The sequence below is a fragment of the Gorilla gorilla genome, chromosome 1 (genome assembly GCF_029281585.2).
Source record: "Gorilla gorilla gorilla isolate KB3781 chromosome 1, NHGRI_mGorGor1-v2.1_pri, whole genome shotgun sequence".
NCBI lineage: Eukaryota > Metazoa > Chordata > Mammalia > Primates > Hominidae > Gorilla > Gorilla gorilla.
In genome coordinates, this window is record NC_073224.2 from 138,262,283 (window position 1) to 138,273,211 (window position 10,929).

Below are 10,929 nucleotides of genomic sequence, written 5' to 3' on the forward strand. Positions count from 1 at the left end.
GAAGTCCAAGAGTCCAAAAGCTGAAAAACCTGGAGTCTGGTATTTCAGGACAGGAAGCATCCAGCACGGGAGGAAGATGAAGGCCAAAAGACTCAGCAAGTCTGCTCTTCCATCTTCTACTGCCTGCTTTATGCTAGCTGCACTTGCAGCTGATTAGATAGTGCCCACCCAGATTGAGAGTGGGTCTGCCTCTCCCAGTCCACTGACTCAAACATTAATCTCCTTTGGCAGCACCCTCACAGACATGCCCAGGAACAATACTTTGCATCCTTCAGTCCAATCAAGTTGACACTCAATATTCACTATCACAATCCCATAGATGTGACTATGATGAGATTTTATCAAAATCACTTTATCCTATTGTTACTCCTGCCAGAAAGATGGTGCATTACACCTTCCTGGCTTTGATGTAGACAATGAAACTTTCTAATAGATTGTCGATTGCTTTGACACAAAAGCTAGAGAAAATGTAACTTATCCCAGAACCTTTTTGGCAATCTGTCTCCAGCACTGCAGCTGTCAAATTTGGCCCCGAAAATGCCCTTGATTAAAGGAGTCAGCCAAAGAAAGAGTAATAGTCTGCCAAGTTAGGTGGCTATAATCCTCAATATTGGTAATTACACTTCAAATACATTGAGCTTTGTTGTAGAAACTTAGTAAAACTGATTCATCTAAACAAAAGATGATTCAGATCTTGTGAGACTAACAACGTTAAGGATGTTCTAAAGTATCTCCTGCAACTACATTACCTTCATTTGTGATTTTTGTCAGATCTCCCATGACAGCTTCTGCCTAATGTGGCCATCTGAGGAAATCTTGGGCAATCATGGAAAATATTACATATGGCTCATTTTTCTGAGGTAGAGCACCAAGTATGAGGAAAACATAGACAATCAGAAAATACATGTGGCTCATTTTTCTAAGGAAGAATACCAAATTTCATGCTAGGTTTTATTGTTATAACATAAATCTGAGTCCTGTGCCATTTGTGGTAAATAGCTCTGAGATTTCATCAAGAAGAAAAAATTCACCTACTTCTCCTTCAGAGCCAGTCAGAACAATTAACTCATCTGATGTCGTCAACCATTTGTATCACGATCTCATTCAGAGCCTTCCTTGACTTAAGTGGAGTTCTTGTATCTCTGTCAGCAAAAATGCATTACTCTTCACTTTCAGTCTGTCATAGACTCAAGAGTTGGAAATATTTATAGGACTGGTCAATAATACAGGGCCAACTTGTCTCCCATTGGCTAATATCTGGGTCCTTCATTTTTATTTACAAGTTTTTCTCATGAGTAATGGGATGACTTTTTTCAAATTTCTATCATGTATAAATTAATGCATCACTTAATTCCTTCTACAATCAACAGTGTCAAAGTATAGCCTTCTTCTTGTCTGACTTACAGATGGCCTGGGGCTGATGTAGAAACATTACGTTAAAATGGCAGCTTTAGTAGTCTCTGAATAGGGTTCAGTAACTTCCACACTTTTGTCACAATTGGCATCAATTAATTCACGTTATGGAACCATTTATCAAATGTTTAAGAGCTAAAACACAAGGGTTCTTACTTGGGAGAGGGTTATTCTCCCAACCTAGCCAACCAAATTAAAGCTAATTTACCCCCAGAACAAATTAAATCTTGGTTATGGCTTTAAAAAATTCTAATGCCCAAACTCAGTGAGTTTCAACTTCACTCCTTCGGAACCTCCTTCACAATCTATTTAAAAACTGTCTTCAAACATAATTTCACATTTGAAAAAGCCACATCTAGAAAACTCTTTCCACACGGCATTTTCCAGGCATTCTCAAAATAATTCAGGGATAGAGATGGTGAAATCCTTAGCTTAAAATGTCATTTCAGAAATTAATCCCACCAGAAAGTAATGCTTCTTATATTGACACAGCTGTGGCTAAATTAACTTTTAGACACTGAAGACATTATTAGTCCTGATGCATACATAGTCACAAACAATGTTCTAAGAGAGGGGTTCTCTGACCCTGAGTACACAACCAAACCAGAGCCAGAGGAGCACTCTGAGTCAGCACCATATTGCTTCATTTTTTCATAATGCTATACAAACCTGGTAGACCAGGAAACACATATCCAGACTTTGTTGTTGGAAGCCTAATATTTATTATTATTGTTGGTAATAAAAATAGTTGTCATTTACTAAGTATTTACCATGTACCAGACTCCATGTTAAATATCTCCACATTGTTTATGTGCTTAATAATTAATATTTTGGAAAATATTAATTTTTAACATTAGGAATCCCATACAGTGAATATTCAAAAGGAGACCTACTTTTCTATGAACTCTTTTTCTTAAAATAGCAGAGAAGAACTTGCCTAATTACACAGCTACCAGCATTCTGGAAGGAAAATAGAAAAGAAGTGTGTTTGGGGGAATAAGTCCTGATTACCTGCAACTGGGCAAAGAGAAGTGAATGGAAATCCAAGGAAAGAGGGATAAAAAATGAAAATATGTTACAAGACTAAATCTTCAGGAAATATAACAATATCAAGCTATACTATTACTAATTGGAGAGAAGACAGATAAAGAGAATACTTTAATAGCTGGGTAAAGAAGGGTATCTACCACATTCATGTCAAACATGAAGAAGATTAAAGCAAACTAGGTAGGCAGTTTGGAGAGCTTAACTATGGATTTGCATTCACTAAAAAGCTTAGTATTTAAATTCTGGAATTCCTTTGCATGGTATGTTTCATCCATGTTAAAGTGTGATGAAAGTAAGACTAGAAACCCCTGCTTTTATCATACACTTTATCACCAGTTGAAACTTAAGTGAAAACCTTTCTGGGATTCAGTTTTACCAATTGTACAGTGGAAATTAATCAAACCGCTCTGCCAACAACACACAGCTTTTAAACTACACCATATTGCTTGAGGCAATGGAAAAGAAAGCTCTTTGACATAACAGAAAGCACTATACAAATGTAAAAGTTATTATTCTCATTTTGTGTCCAAATGCAATCAGCTCCAAATTGATAGCTAGATACCACAATCCTTCAAGAGGGGCACTGGACAATGTAAGAAATGTCTAGTATACTACTAGGGTCTGTGCCTCAGTAACTGACAGTGAAAACAGTATAATGAGAATGGACCAAAAAGATCCATTGAGAATGGTATATGAAGGAAGAAACATTGGAATATTTCCCTTGTATGCCACTAGTTGGTTTAATTATTCATTCATTAAATCTACTATTTCCTCCCTGCTTGGGATGCTTCAAGCTTATTTTCTCTTATTCCTTGTTGAGTGTATATGAAGAATAGAATAGTAATTCCTCACATATTTTCCATAATCAACACCTAGATTTTTCATCTTGAGGAAAAATCACTCCATTAATAACTCCAATGTTTTTCATTCTCCCTGAAAAAGATTGTCTCTTTGACCCAATTTTAGTCAGACTCCTTTGAGCCCAATGAGGCTCCATCCTCAGGTATGTTCTCCAAGAACCCGGTGTTAGCAAGAATCCTGTCAAGTTTGATTAGCCAGAGTTCCTTACCCTTGATACCTATTCACCCTACATATCTGACAGAGTTTCTCATCCTCTACTCGTCTTTTAGAATATGATGACCCTGATCTGCCTTCAGAAAGAATCCTGGTTAGGTCAGTTGAGCCCTAATCCCGCATTACCCTTGACACTCTCACAGTAATTTTCCATCCATTAACCTCTCCAACCCTACCCTTCTCCTTGGCTATAAATAACAGCTTTTCCTTGTTGCACTCAAGAGTTGGTCCCAATCTCTCTCCCCTACTGCAAAACCCCGTTGCAAAAGTCCCTATACTATTGTGGCAGTCCTAAACATAGTCTGAACTTACTGTTTTTAATAAGTTTTTTGAATCATTTTTTTCTTTAACCTCCCTCAAGGAGAAATATTTTTCAACTCTCTAATTACCCTCATTGAACTTGCCTGGACTATAGAGATGTGGAAACCTGTAATCTCTGTCAGATTCTGTCCAAATGGAGAAAGGTCTCTTTGTCAGATATTGTCCCGGGGAAAGCCTTCCTGGGCTTGAAGTCATTTGGGTTACATAGAAACTTTCAGGCCTGAACTTAATTAAGCACTAATTGCTAGTGCCCTTATGCACCTGACAAAAAAATGAAAATCTTTGGAGGAAAGCAACATAATGCTCAATCTTGAATTATTTCAGCAATTAGCTTTTCAAAATACAATTTTCAGCATACAAGCTAAAATAACTAGAGACATGTGTGGACAAAAACTTCAAGAAAGAACCAGCACAAATAACAGATAACTAACTGAAAGTTGATTTGAAAATCTTGTTAAGGAGCTCGAAACTATGAAACATGATATAGAGAGCTGTTTGAAAGAGTCAAAATATTAGGATATTGTCTTAGGCCATTTGTGCTGTTATAACAAAATACCACAGACTGGGTAATTTATAAACAACAGAAATATATGTTCTCACAGTTCTAGAGGCTGGGAAGTCCAAGATCAATGCACTGGCATCTGGTGTCAAGTAAGAGTTTGTTCTCTGCTTTTAAGATGATGCCTTGATGCTACATCCTCTGGATGGAACACTGTGTCTTCTCATGGGTGACGGTGAAAGGGAAAAAGAAGTAAACTTCATCCTGCAAGCCCCTTTATTAGCTCACCTAGTCCTATTCATGAGGACAGAGCCCTCATGACTCAATCTCTTCCCAAAGGCCACACCTCCCAATGCTGTTGCTATGGGGATTAAGTTTTAGCATGAATTTTGGAGGGTGGAAAAAAACATTTAAACCATAGAAGATATTACAATAGAATTTAAGAATTTAATGGATACAAATAAAGAGAGAAGAAAGTATAAAGAAGAGATGTGGTAAGTAATGAAGAGCAAGGCCAGGTGTGGTAGCTCATGCCTGTAATCCCAGCACTTTGAGAGGCCATGGTGGGTGGATTACAAGATCAGGAATTCAAGGCCTATCTGGCCAACATAGTGAAACCCTGTCTCTAATAAAATACAAAAAATTAGCCTGGCATGTTGGAGGGCACCTGTAATCCCAGCTTCTTGGGAGGCTGAGGCAGGAGAATCACTGGAACCCAGGAGGTGGAGGTTTCAGTGAGCCAAGATTGCACTATTGCACACCAGCCAGGGTGACAGTGTGAGGCTCCATCTCAAAAAATAAATAAATAAATAAAAAAGAAGAGCAATGAAAGTGATAAATATATGGGAAACTCTATATGAGAAGTGATTGTATAAACAACAATAATGCTTTTCAAAAACATACTGTATAAACACACATTTTACATATTACCATTTGTTGTTTTGTACAGTCATGGTTTATGTAGACTTACCCATATTTGCATGTGTGTATGTGTAAGAAAATCATAGCATACAAGTCAGTATAAATGAATTGAAATGTTGTAATGTCCTTGCAATGTCCAGGGAAAGTAAAAAGTGCATGTTGTAATTTCCAAGGCAAGCACACACACGCACATGTATACACACACACAAACACACAGATGATGAACAATTCTAACTGAATGGAAAGTAAAAGTTATCGCCCTAAATAACAAGAAAGGAAAACATAGCCAGAGCTGATTATTTGAATGGGAAGGAGACATGTAAGGAAGGGAAGGACATTAATACCATTTTTACATTAAGGGAAATCAAAAGATGCATAGAAAACTGGTAGAGAGAAATGGGGGTTTAAGAACAAAAAAGGCACACAATTAACCAATACAAAATTAGGAGAAATACTAGAGCTGTCAAAATTGGAAGATATGGAGAGGTGATATGAGGTATTATAAATCAGCTTAATATTCATCTTTTATAATAGGAAATCAAGTTCATAAGTTAGGAAACAGTATTATAAGCATTTCATTTTTTTTAGAGTAATTACCCAAGAAATTGTAATAAAAAAATTTGATGATACTATCTTAAAAATGGCACTTAGAATGGTGAAAGATGAAATAAGGAGCTGCTCCACTTTATTTGAAGTTTTTCTGTTTAATTACCTTATACATTGGATAGATAAAAATTTAGATTATATATGATTACATAGAATTTTATAGTTTTGTGTTACATTAGCATATGAATATAGCATATTATGTTTACATGTTAATTTATATTACATATAATAAAATTATAGATAGCATACCTGATAGTATATGCTATTTTATTGACAATATATGTTTTATATTAAATATAATTATATATACTTTATATTATATATTTTACTATATATAATATCCACATTTTATATATTTATGTTCACAGTTATGTATTCCAGCTGGAAAATTAACCTGCTATTATCCTTATGAGCTAACCTTATTTTCACCGATCTTTAATAAAAGGTTGTTAAAATTCAGGTCATGTTTTCACAAACTCAGAATCAGACAGATTAGATCTCAAATCTCTCTTCCGTCATAATCTGGCTATGTGAGATATAAAAATTCACTTAACTTCTTTGAGTCTCTATTTTCTTATTTATAACGTAAGAAAAATCATAACTACTTTCAGAAGTGCTGTGATTGTTGGAGAAAACATATTTAAAATGCTTAGCCAGTGTCTTCATAAAAGTAAACACTCAAAAAATGAAAATAATGATATCATTTAACACTATTAATATTCATTTATTTAATAAACATTTGGGGAATGTATTATGTTTAATAATTTTCCTAAGACTGCCCACAAGAAGTTTGCCATATGATGGGAAGAGGGAGGCAGAGGAGGCTTCATTTACTCGTGGACATATGAACTGCATTGTGACAGATAATAAGCTTCAGATAAGGAAAGGAAATTGCAAGTAGAGGGAACAGCATAGGCAAACAGCATATATATATAAAGTAACATGATATATTTTATGTCTTAGACAAGAAGTTTGGATTTGCTCAACTCTAGAGACAGCCACTGAAAACTTTTAGAAAGACAATCCTGTCAACAACAATAGAAACAAACTGGGGCCAGGCACAGTGGCTCATGCCTGTAATCCCAGCACTTTGGGAGGCTAAGGCAGGGAGATCAATTGAGGACAGGTTGAGACCAGCCTGGCCAACATGGCAAAACCCCCATCTCTACTAATAATACAAAAATTAGCTGGGTATGAAAAAATGCTCACCATCACTGGCTATCAGAGAAATGCAAGTCAAAACCACAATGAGATACCATCTCACACCAGTTAGAATGGCAATCATTAAAAAGTCAGGAAACAACAGGTGCTGGAGAGGATGTGGAGAAATAGGAACAGTTTTACACTGTTGGTGGGACTGCAAACTAGTTCAACCATTGTGGAAGTCAGTGTGGCAATTCCTCAGGGATCTAGAACTAGAAATACCATTTGACCCAGCCATCCCATTACTGGGTATATACCCAAAGGACTATAAATCATGCTGCTATAAAGACACATGCACATGTATGTTTATTGCGGCACTATTCACAATAGCAAAGACTTGGAACCAACCCAAATGTCCAACAATGATAGACTGGATTAAGAAAATGTGGCACATATATGCCATGGAATACTATGCAGCCATAAAAAGGATGAGTTCATGTCCTTTGTAGGGACATGGATGAAATTGGAAATCATCACTCTCAGTAAACTATCGCAAGAACAAAAAACCAAACACCGCATATTCTCACTCATGGGTGGGAATTGAACAGTGAGAACACACGGACACAGGAAGGGGAGCATCACACTCTGGGGACTGTTGTGGGGTGGGGGGAGGGGGGAGGGATAGATTTAGGAGATATACCTAATGCTAAATGACCAGTTGATGGGTGCAGCACACCAGCATGGCACATGTATACATATGTAACTAACCTGCACATTGTGCACATGTACCCTAAAACTTAAAGTATAATAAAAAAAAAAAATTAGCTGGGTGTGGTGGCAAATGCCTGTAGTCCCAGGCTACTCAGAAGGCTGAGGCAGGAGAATCACTTGAAGCCAGGAGGCCAAGGTTGCAGTGAGCCAAGATTTCACCACTGCACCCCAGCCTGGGCAACAGAGGGAGACTCTATTAAAAAAAAACAAAAAACAAAAAAGAAAAAAGAAAACCTAGGACACTAGGGAAGAGAAAAGTTGTAAATGATTAAGATACGGGAGAGGATTTATAAGTATATCATAATAATCTGGGAGATAAGTGACAAATACATGAATCACATCAATAGGAAAGTCAAGGAGAGAAGTTTACAATTAAAAAGGTAGAGAATACGGACATGGACCGATTTAATGTGACATGTGAATTAGAGGGAACAATTTAGGGTGGCTTTGGAAACTGGGTGAATAGTAGTGATTAACTGAAATAGGAATTGCAGATAAAGGAAAATCAAGTTAGGATACATGAGTTTGGGCAATATGCCAGAAATGATGCTAGTAATAGGAGATAAACTAAATATGACATAGACCTTATCCTAGAAATACTGGAATGTCAAGTGCTAATGTTCAGTGGGTAGTGGCTTTATGGTTCTGAAGCTCAGCAGGAAGTCTGGGCCGAGGGTCTATATTTGGCTTGGTACGTAGATAGTGGCTAAAAACATGTTTAAACTATTTTTCCAAGGGAAATCTCAGAAAGTGAGGAGAGAATTTACTCCTTGTCTAAGAACCAGCCCTTCAGACCCACTCATTCCACTGTGCAAAATTGTATTTCTTCACTCACCAAAAATTTTTTGATTTAACGCCTATTGTCCAAATTCAGTGATATTTTTGCATGTCATATACTATATATATTTATTTACATTCCAAGACTAGAATAAGTATTTCTAGGATGAGGACTATGTCATATTTGCTTCATCTCCTATTACTAGCATCATTTCTGGCACAGGGAACGTCCCAAATATGTGTTTGCTGAGTAAATTCCTCGCACCTCTGGTAGCCTTATAATGTTATTCCTTATCTTATGATTGAATCACAGCCCCATCTACAGCTTTAATTCAAGCTGTTTCTGTTTCTCTAGCTCATACTTTACATCATATTGCATGTTACTACTCAAGTTTCTTTTAATAAATAAATGCTCAATAATAAATGTCAGCGGAAAGTCACCCAGTCAACCATATGGAGCTCACTAATCATGACACAATTCATGAGAGGACAAGTGAAACTTTAAAGAAGCTCAAGGTATATTCCTGCATATGTCTCTCAAATTATCATTGATTAAGAGCCCCTGAGCCAGACATAAAGAGAAAGAGAGGATGACATCATTGGCATTGCAATTATTGTAGTAAATTTAATACTGTCATGTTGGGGGTGAAATGATACTCCTTTTATTTTTATTTTTATTTTTTATTTATTTATTTGTTTTGAGACAGAGTTTCACTCTTGTTGCCCAGGCTGGAGTGCAGTGGTGTGATCTCGGCTCACTGCAACCTCCGCCTCCCAGGTTCAAGTGATTCTCCTGCTCAGCTTTCCAAAGTAGCAGGGATTACAGGCGCCCACCACCACACCCAGCTATTAGCTGGGTATTTTTAGTTGAGACTGGGTTTCACCATGTTGGCCAGGCTGGTCTTGAACTCCTAACTTCAGGTGATCCACCCACCTTGACCTCCCAATGTGCTGGGATTACAGGCATGAGCCACCGTGCCTGGCCGATACCCCTTTTAATTGGAATCATATGTCATAGAGGAATGCCCTAGTCTGTGAGAAACTCTTAGCCTAGTCTAAGTCTTTCCACCATGCAAAAATTTAACCAGCAGATATAGCAAAAATGACAATATCCCTACTAGAGGGAAATTCTGACAAGAGTAACAACACTCAGAAGACATGAGAGATATGTTCTTTGAAAAGTTTCATTCCAAAACAGACATTTTTCAAAAGGTTGAATGCATTTGGAAAGAGAAGGTCACATTGAAGTCAGCTCCACAAAAAGATTTGCTCACAAAAACACTAGCAACAAATAAATAACATTTGAGAAACAATTGTCTTGCCCTGACTATATACAAATGGAGAAAAGTCTTCAAATGCTTCGATACATTCATTTTGAAATGTTGTCAGCCTCAGAAGCTTTTCCTGGTGATACATACTGGCAATACTTGCACCTTATTGTTTTCAGAGCTATTAACCAAATGTTAAATATTATGCAAGTGCCATCTGAAAATGTGTGTGTCTGAGATGCATTTATTTTGTAATAAATAACAAGTAGTCACAAGTAACCAAGCAGAACACAATATTTAGAACAAGAGCTACATTTATCAAAAAAGTAAAAATCCAAAAAGTGAGCATGTCAAAAACAATTGATATATTTTTAAGTAAAAATAACTAAGAGTATGACATGTAAGTAACAATGAATGAGGGTTGAGAAGGAGAGACATGTCATAAATTTGAATGCACACTGAACACAAGTAGCAGTGGCCTATTTTCTTGTTTTTCTTATTATCATTATTAATCATAAAGACAGTTAAGAATTGTCTTTCTGTATTTGAAGTCAAACTACCATCCTACGAATCACCTGGGGTGAGTAGCGTATTCCAGTCTTTTGTTAATGAAAGATTAGGCAGTGTTTATAACAGTAAAAAATATAGTTCATTAGTAAAAAATACCATTAGCCATGTGGAAAAACAGCCAGAGAAAGCATTCCCAGGCTAGTCCTCCCATGTAGCCAATGATTAGAAGTACAAGCGCCAGGATCTGCTTACAAGTGATAGTTTTTCAGTATCCCATTCAAGTTCAAACTGAATCACGATCCAGCCATTTTCTAACTGCAGAGCCTCAGGTAAATTACCCAAACTCTTTGTGCCACCAGTGTTCTTATCTAAAGTCTGCATGGATGGATGTAATAGCTACTTCATGGGATTATTGCAAAGATTAAATAAAATCATGAAAATACAAAACCAGTACAACACCTGGCACATGATAAGAACTCAGGAAAAATTGACTATTATTATTATTATTATTATTATTATTATTATTATTATTATTATTCCTGGACCTTAAATGCACATAGCCTATATAATAGGGAGTTG

General features: G+C 36.6%; 1 long non-coding RNA gene across 1 annotated transcript in view; it reads right to left on the reverse strand.

Moving 5' to 3' along the window:
• Positions 1 to 4,572, reverse strand: part of LOC129529458 (uncharacterized) — a 146,856-nt gene extending 142,284 nt beyond the window's left edge. Inside the window, exon 1 of the long non-coding RNA XR_008674962.2 lies at positions 4,456 to 4,572. This is a non-coding gene — a long non-coding RNA (uncharacterized lncRNA). The remainder of the gene's footprint in view (positions 1 to 4,455) is intronic.
• Positions 4,573 to 10,929: the final 6,357 nt, after the last annotated feature.